Source organism: Crassostrea angulata, chromosome 4, assembly GCF_025612915.1.
Source record: "Crassostrea angulata isolate pt1a10 chromosome 4, ASM2561291v2, whole genome shotgun sequence".
Lineage (NCBI taxonomy): Eukaryota > Metazoa > Mollusca > Bivalvia > Ostreida > Ostreidae > Magallana > Magallana angulata.
In genome coordinates, this window is record NC_069114.1 from 12072884 (window position 1) to 12080568 (window position 7685).

Below are 7685 nucleotides of genomic sequence, written 5' to 3' on the forward strand. Positions count from 1 at the left end.
CCAACGGATAACTAAAATATTAACCTAAAAACGGTATACGCTTTTAATCCGGAAAAGATCAAAGCCCTTGACAAACGCACGTGTGCACAGACATTCTGGTTTTTTGAATTTTCATCTCGTTTTCTTGTGCAAATATAGGTTATACATATTTATTTATGTACAATATATACCAAAAAACATTTTAAAACTCGAAAGTTTTTTAATTGAGAAAAAACTATGATTTATTATTAAATTGATGTAATATTAAATTCCTTAAATAGTATGCATGGCTTAAAGACATGTCTTCTATATGGCAAGTGTGATTTAAAAATCATTAAGTAAAAGTCTAAGACACGCGGTTTATACATTTATATATTTTGTTCATTCAAAATTATTTATCTAAAGTACACATATTCTCTTTGCTATGGCATGATCTCTATATAACCTTCATCCGGGTTATCTTTGTCTACTTCCAGAATGATAATAATTATGAATTCAAATGCACCCACGCATATATGCAGAATTTAGAATTACACAATTTATTATCTGTATACCTTGCCCCTAATAGTATACATTTGTACAGAGTACATCTTTAACCAAGACGAGCGCTAAATTCTGTTTAATTAATTGTCTTATAAAATAATGAGATAGTGCTTCCAACTTAACCTGAAAATGTATGTTATTTTGTTTTTATACAGGTATACTTTTTTTTTTTTACATAAAACTCCTTCTTTTTACTGTAAAGGAATCGACTTAATAAATTAAGAAAAACAAGATTCAAGACTGTCCGTTTTCAAGAAAAATAACTCATCGGTAAAAATATTACTTTTTTATCTGCAATTGACAAATGTAAATGACATATCATCTAAAAAAATGAAATAAATGACTACAAGACGAAAACAAAATGTCTACGACGCGACGTACATGTACAAATCAACAATAATAATATTAAAAGTTCCTTTCTTTCACCATCAAGGCGCCCATATTCTTTTTCAATAAATGTATAACAGAATTATAACCTTGGTTAATTGTATATGATCGAGATCGTTGGCCCTCGTTTGACCTCTGCCACCCATGGACAAGAACAGGGAGGTAAAGATATTGCGGTCAATCGAACCAACATACAGACGAGGGTTTTTTCCCCAGATGGCGTAATATATAACTTCAATTTATTTTCTTTATTTTCATATTAATTTTTTACATCCCCCAAAAAAGTGGGGGGGGCCAACTCCATGATAATTCAATTTTTCATATGTAAATTTTAAAAATGTACTTGCTGCGAGAAAAAGTGCCCCCCCCCCCCCCCCCCCGATGCTACGTGCCTGTTGTAAGATCTGAAGGCGTACCTAGGCTCTTCAACACCATTCTCCTGAAAAAGATAGATAAGTAAACTCTGAATTTAAAAAATTTAGCAAGTTAAAATACTGAATCAAAGTACTGAAGTACTGACGGGAGTTGATTTTATCGATTATCATTTCTTTTAAAAGCAATTTATCTTGCATGGCAATTAGTTTCTAGTTTGTATTTGAATTACGCACTTTTTTATACTATGAATTTTTAGACTTTTCCGACAAGAATTACGAGAAACCCCATATGAATCATGTTGTGTAATATTTAAAGATAGATTTCAACTACTATAGTATGTTTTAGTTATCGAAACAATTCTAAAAATTGTATGGATCCAAGCGCTATTGATATCGAACTCTAGTCTCGTTTAACTAGACGCTTGGCTGTCTCCGTTAATCCGTTAAGAGCCCCCTCTCTGCTTGTCGCAGATTTACGGAGACAGCCGAGCGTCTGGTTGAACGACTCGAGACTATATTAACTCTGGCGTAAGAATACATGAGACTACAAAAATATCTAAATTGTTTGTAGTATATAAAATTTGACTATTTTCAAAGTGTTTATAGATATGTTTCCTTGAAAAACAATGCTTCAGCATATATTACATCGAATTTTTTTTTCTATTATTTTCAAGAAATTAGTCTTGTCAGCAGTGATGATTTGTGCTTAGGTCCAAACACTGTTTCACTTTCGGTTTGCCAGAGTAACTGCATAGAAGAGTTGATTAAAATCAACTCCAAAAAACGACAAGCTGTACATGTACTTATATATTTGTCTTTGATCATGCTTGTTCACTTAGAATTACTGCGTGGACGTACGTTTATATTAATAATTTACAATGCAATTGCAAAATTACGGTGCAAGTCGTACTTAATCGTACGTACGAGGTACATGTACTTAGTCGTACTTGCGAGATAATAAGTCGAACGTTCGAGATTGTACATGTATGTTGTTATCACGAGATACCAAGTCGTACGCGTTCGATTTACATATGATATAAACGAGACAATAGCCTTGTTAAAAAAGATGTATCGGGGCGTTATTTAAAATACTGTCATTTTCGATGAAATATGAAAAAAACGACACAAATAGAAGAGTTCTTTTTTTATTATTATTTAAACCACTAGGGCTTTACCCTGGACCTCTAGGGGACCTTTACGCGACACAACCATTTTGGTTTATTTGCTTTCACGTAAATCACCTTTTGCAAAAGCCTTGCAATTCTAACACATTGAAACCAGTCCTTAGCTACGTCCCTGGAAATGAGTCTTGGAAGAACAGACATTTGTGATGGTTCTTAGTTCATACAATTACATAGAGACGCTTTTCTGTGTAATAATCTCTCAGTAATCCTAAGATTATTTAATTATTATAATAATATTTTTTTGTACTTTTTAAAATATTGATGTTGATGTTATGAGTAATGGCGCAAAATCTGACGTCATTCTCCAATTTTACACAAAAGCAGAATATATACTTTTAACTTTACTCCCCCAAAAGTCCAAATTTTATTGGAAATAGAATAAGCTAGTAGATCAACTGGAATTTGATATTTTCAGCCAACATTTTGAAATATCAATAAACGCTGCTTAAATCAAACGGTTCGTATTTCTCTGTTGTGGTCCTTTGATTACTCCCCTGGGCATCCCGGACCGTATTTTCGTCTCCTTAATTCCTTCTAATGGTTCCCGGTTTACACTGCGCAGACTCAAATTAACAGCGCCCCTAGCGACACTCCGCCATTTCATCTCTTTGAAATTTCGAAATGACAGGTTATAATTACAAGGCAAAGCAATGACTTTTGATTTTTTACCTTCAATAATGATGTCTTTTTGACGTTGAAAGCTTTTACTGGTTAGGCTTTGAACACGAACAACAATTACCCTAGATGTTTTACCTCCATAGAGGTACTTTAGGCTGCTCTCTGGTATCTTGCAGAGAGAGAGAGAGAGAGAGAGAGAGAGAGGGGGGTAAACAGAAATACATGTACATAAAACTTCGAAAGTATGATAATTATTTTAATACATTCAAGCCTCGTATTTTTGCTGTCACATCAACTTCAGCATGATCTACGATTGTTTTTGTGTGATATAAAACAAATGTTAATTATAATTTTTGATCAAGTTTATTCCAAAGCCTTAGAAACCACCAAACCTTTCCCTAGAGCATTAACACAACGAAATTTGTTTTACATATTGTCAATTTGAATAATATTTGAATAAAATGATTATAAAAATAGAACGGTTTGATATTTTTTCTCCATAAAATGAAACAATAACCTTGGATAACTGACAAGGGTTCAAATTGAAAACCATAATAAATTTATGTTTATTGAATACATTTACCCAACTTTGAGTTGATTGATTTATGTTCTATGAAGTGCTTACATTTCATACAGTTTCAGAGATAAGTCTTAATTAAAAGAGTCTGGCTTAATATTCTTTCAGGAATGGACACCCTTAACAATATAAGAGGTATATGGTTTAACTCAATCGCAGCTTCTCGGGTTTTTCCGGCAGGGCTCGGAAAAACACCTCGAGGTGTTTTTCCGAGCTCTTCCGGAAAGGCCCGAGAAGCTGCGATTGAGGTTGAACTATATGCATATTGAAGATTAGCAGGAAAAATGAATGAATGAAATTTCTCCATGCTACCTTCTTATTTTTCGAATTGAGGTGGTACATGTATGTGACACTTCCATGTCGTTCTTCCGAAATAAGCAATAAAATCAAGTATTATGATGTATATTTTTTTCCTTCCCAAGTTTGGTACCAAACAGCGCAGCGTAATAGTTTAGAGAATCATGCAACTACAAACCTCTAAGTTATGTGTTCGAGTCCCTCTGGGGCTTTGTAGTTTTTACCTTTCCTTTGAAATTTCAAACATATTTTTGGCCAAGTATTGTAAAATTTGAAAATTCTAAATCGGTGAAAGTATTTTGATTATAATGTACTTTTATCCACATTATAATCGACAGGTGTCCCATACCACCTTAAGAAATATTCCATTTTTCGATTGCATCCTAGATTGTGTATAAATATTTAGAAAGATCAACTTGATCATCAATCATTATCAAAAATAATTGCTTTTAAATGGAGATTGTTTCTTTACATTATTGTTAAACCTATTGATTTTTTTAAAAATAAATTTTCGTTAAATCCTGTTTCCATTTTTGTCCACTAGGTATTGACTTATCTGCAATATATGTATATTTAATATTATCGGAGGATGAAAGAGCGCAGTCTTTTTTATTAACAAGATCAAATGTTTTAATAAGAATTTTTTTTTAATTTACGATAAACGAATTATTTCTATACATCTGTCATTAAATTTTTTTACGCATTTGAGGGGAAAATTGTGATTTGATTGATACATACATTGATAGTTAATAACTCGTAAAACTGTCATTGGTATATACTTATGAAAATAGAAGTTATCCGCTCTAGTGAATCGGCGAGTAATTCCCCGGAGTACGACAGGGAGATGTGCTTAGTCACCCCTTGTTAATGTTGTACAACATTTATTCTGTTTCCGGATTTACCGCAGACCTACACACTGCCTCACCGCAGCTTAGACCTACACTTCTGAATGCATTCACAATGAAAATCTGACTTCTTTTTTTTAAACCTAGTCAGATAATCAATTATAATGTAAAAGAGAAAAAAATTATTAGAAGCGACTCTTCTTTCTGAACCAAATAAGGTAAATATCACATACTGGCAATTGTACGTAAAATCATTTGGTGTTTTTTTTGGTGTATTTTTCTGGTACATTTCGCGCACTTTGATTGCATTACTTCTCTTTTTGAATCTTCCCCTGAATGATTAGAATGTCGTCTTAAATGATATTCTTTTCATTGACGTTTGTTTTTGCTCGTTATCTACAGTTATCTGGGTGGTTCCATTTAATAAAGTGTATAAATATTTATATTTTTATTTTGTCTTTCACCTACGTATTTTTTTTTCACCAATACATTTCTTCCAAATTCATCGAGTAGAAGGACCATAAAGTTTGACTGAACAAAAAGCAGGACAAATATATACAAAAGTTTAAATAACAGCAAATGAAATTCGCTCTCCGTGCTCAAAGAAATCTCAGTAGGGCCGTGCTTGCGATTTTCTCTGGCAGTAAATGTCCAACTTTTTATTGTCCCTTCCTCATTGCAAGTCAACGGTGATGTGTGTTAACTATCGTATGACATTAGGGAGGGAGGTGCCGCCACGCGGTGATTTAGTGACGTCACGCGGACATTAATGGATCATGTCATGTGTGTTTTATTGGCCGCCATTCAGAATATTTACAAAATCGTAAACATGGAAACGGCATTAGGTAAATATGAGGGAATGTGAAATGACCGATGGAAGGACGTTATATTATGCACTGAGTTGGACAATCCGAGTAAACCTCGTGATTATAACCGTTCGCTGGTCCACTCCTCTGTCTTTCCATCTGTCATTCATTATTTGTCTTAAGTCCCATTCCACTTTCGGTGTATATGAGATTAGACACATGCGTGTAAATATTATGAAATTGACCATCAACATGTTTAAAAATTTCACATTGAAATACTGCTTTAAGTAAATGATGTCTTTTAGCACCCCCTTGTTACTCCCTACTGTTTTGCTCTGTAAATGTAACTATGTTTCTGCATTTATCTATTGAATTTTAACTTGTTTAATTACCATTGATTTAAAAAGATATATAATATAGATGTGCCTGTACAGTTTTCTTTGAGCCAAATTGAGTACAATTTTATGCATAATGCCATTGCATAATATTATTCTACAAAACTCTCCAACTATATGTGTATTTATAAAGTTTATTTGTAATCATTATTGTCCCATTGCGGTCCTAATTAGGAAAATAAAGTCCATACTTTTCAGTTTAGACTACTGTAAAAGAGGTACAAATCTCTCTCTCTCTCTCTCTCTCTCTCTCTCTCTCTCTCTCTCTCTCTCTCTCTCTTATATTAATTACAGTGGTTAAACTAATAATTTTATGCGTTGCATTCGGAATGTACGAAAAATGTGAAAGTCCATTTAGTGTTGATTTTTCTTACTGTGAATAATGCACAGCTGTTTAATGTTAATTATTTTGCTAGTGTGACGTAAAATTCGTAGAAAAGAGCGAGAAAATATGCTTAAAATTTGCAATAAAAACGCATGATTTATATTTTATTGTGATGTGTCCTACTTTTTACAATAAAACGTCAAATAAGGTCATATAGAATAAAAATATTCAGAAAACGCAGAGAAAATGCAAGCTCAGTGGTAACCCGCAAGTTAATTACATGTAATCAAGATTGAAACCTGCACTTAGCGCACACATTGTACTTACAGTGTATATCTATGTACACGTACAATATTGTTTTTGTATGTATGTAAGCCATGCATATGTACCGAGAATGCCTTTAAGATTTCAGTTTTTTAAATAACCTTCTAATTTTGAATAATTCATCACCTACAAATAAAAATCTGTTTGGTGTTTTGGATTAATTAATCAAAAAATTCAAGGCACAATTCTTTTTTTAACCATAATATATACACGTAGAATTTTATAAGGGGAAAAATATACATCAAGCATGATCTTAAAGTCAATGACTCTTTAAAGTTTATTCTTACAAAAGACAAACTCATTAATTTAATATCTATATTTAAATGTATTTACGTGGTATTGATACTTAATTCTACATACTGCGTATATGTGCGGCCATTATTTACATTTAATTTGAAACTTATGCAAATCGCTCGACTATCGAGTGACCATCTAATTGTTTTAATCAATTATCTAATTTTTTTCTTCGAAATTCGGTGAAAGGTTGTTTCTTCATGAATTAGTCATCATTCAACTGATAATTGTAACTGCGTAAAACTCCCCACACAAAACACTTGAAATAGCACCGAGAGATAAGTGGACTTGTATCGTTGTGATTCATTTCGATTTTTTTTTTGGACTTACATCAAAACAGATAAACATGTTTTGTTTTGATATTTGTTTCCGTCAACGCCAACTTCATGGGTAGAAAACGATGATGCCAGACTGGAATTAATCCCCTCTTACTTTAGTTTTAAATGTTTATTCATCCTCCATGGGGGAACCGGAAATGTATTTTCTGCTTGATGATAGAAATCCGGATGTTGTGACATGTAGTCAGACAATATTGATATCATGATATGATGATGTCATCGTCGTTATTTATTAAATGAAAAGGGGCCGGGGTGGAGAGAGAGAGAGAGAGAGAGAGAGAGAGAGAGAGAGAGAGAGAGAGAGATTTGTTTCTTAATGTTTGATATCTTTCAATAATAAATAAAATTTAAGAGAGATCGTCAAACCAGTGAATAAATGCATAACACTACTAATCAAGA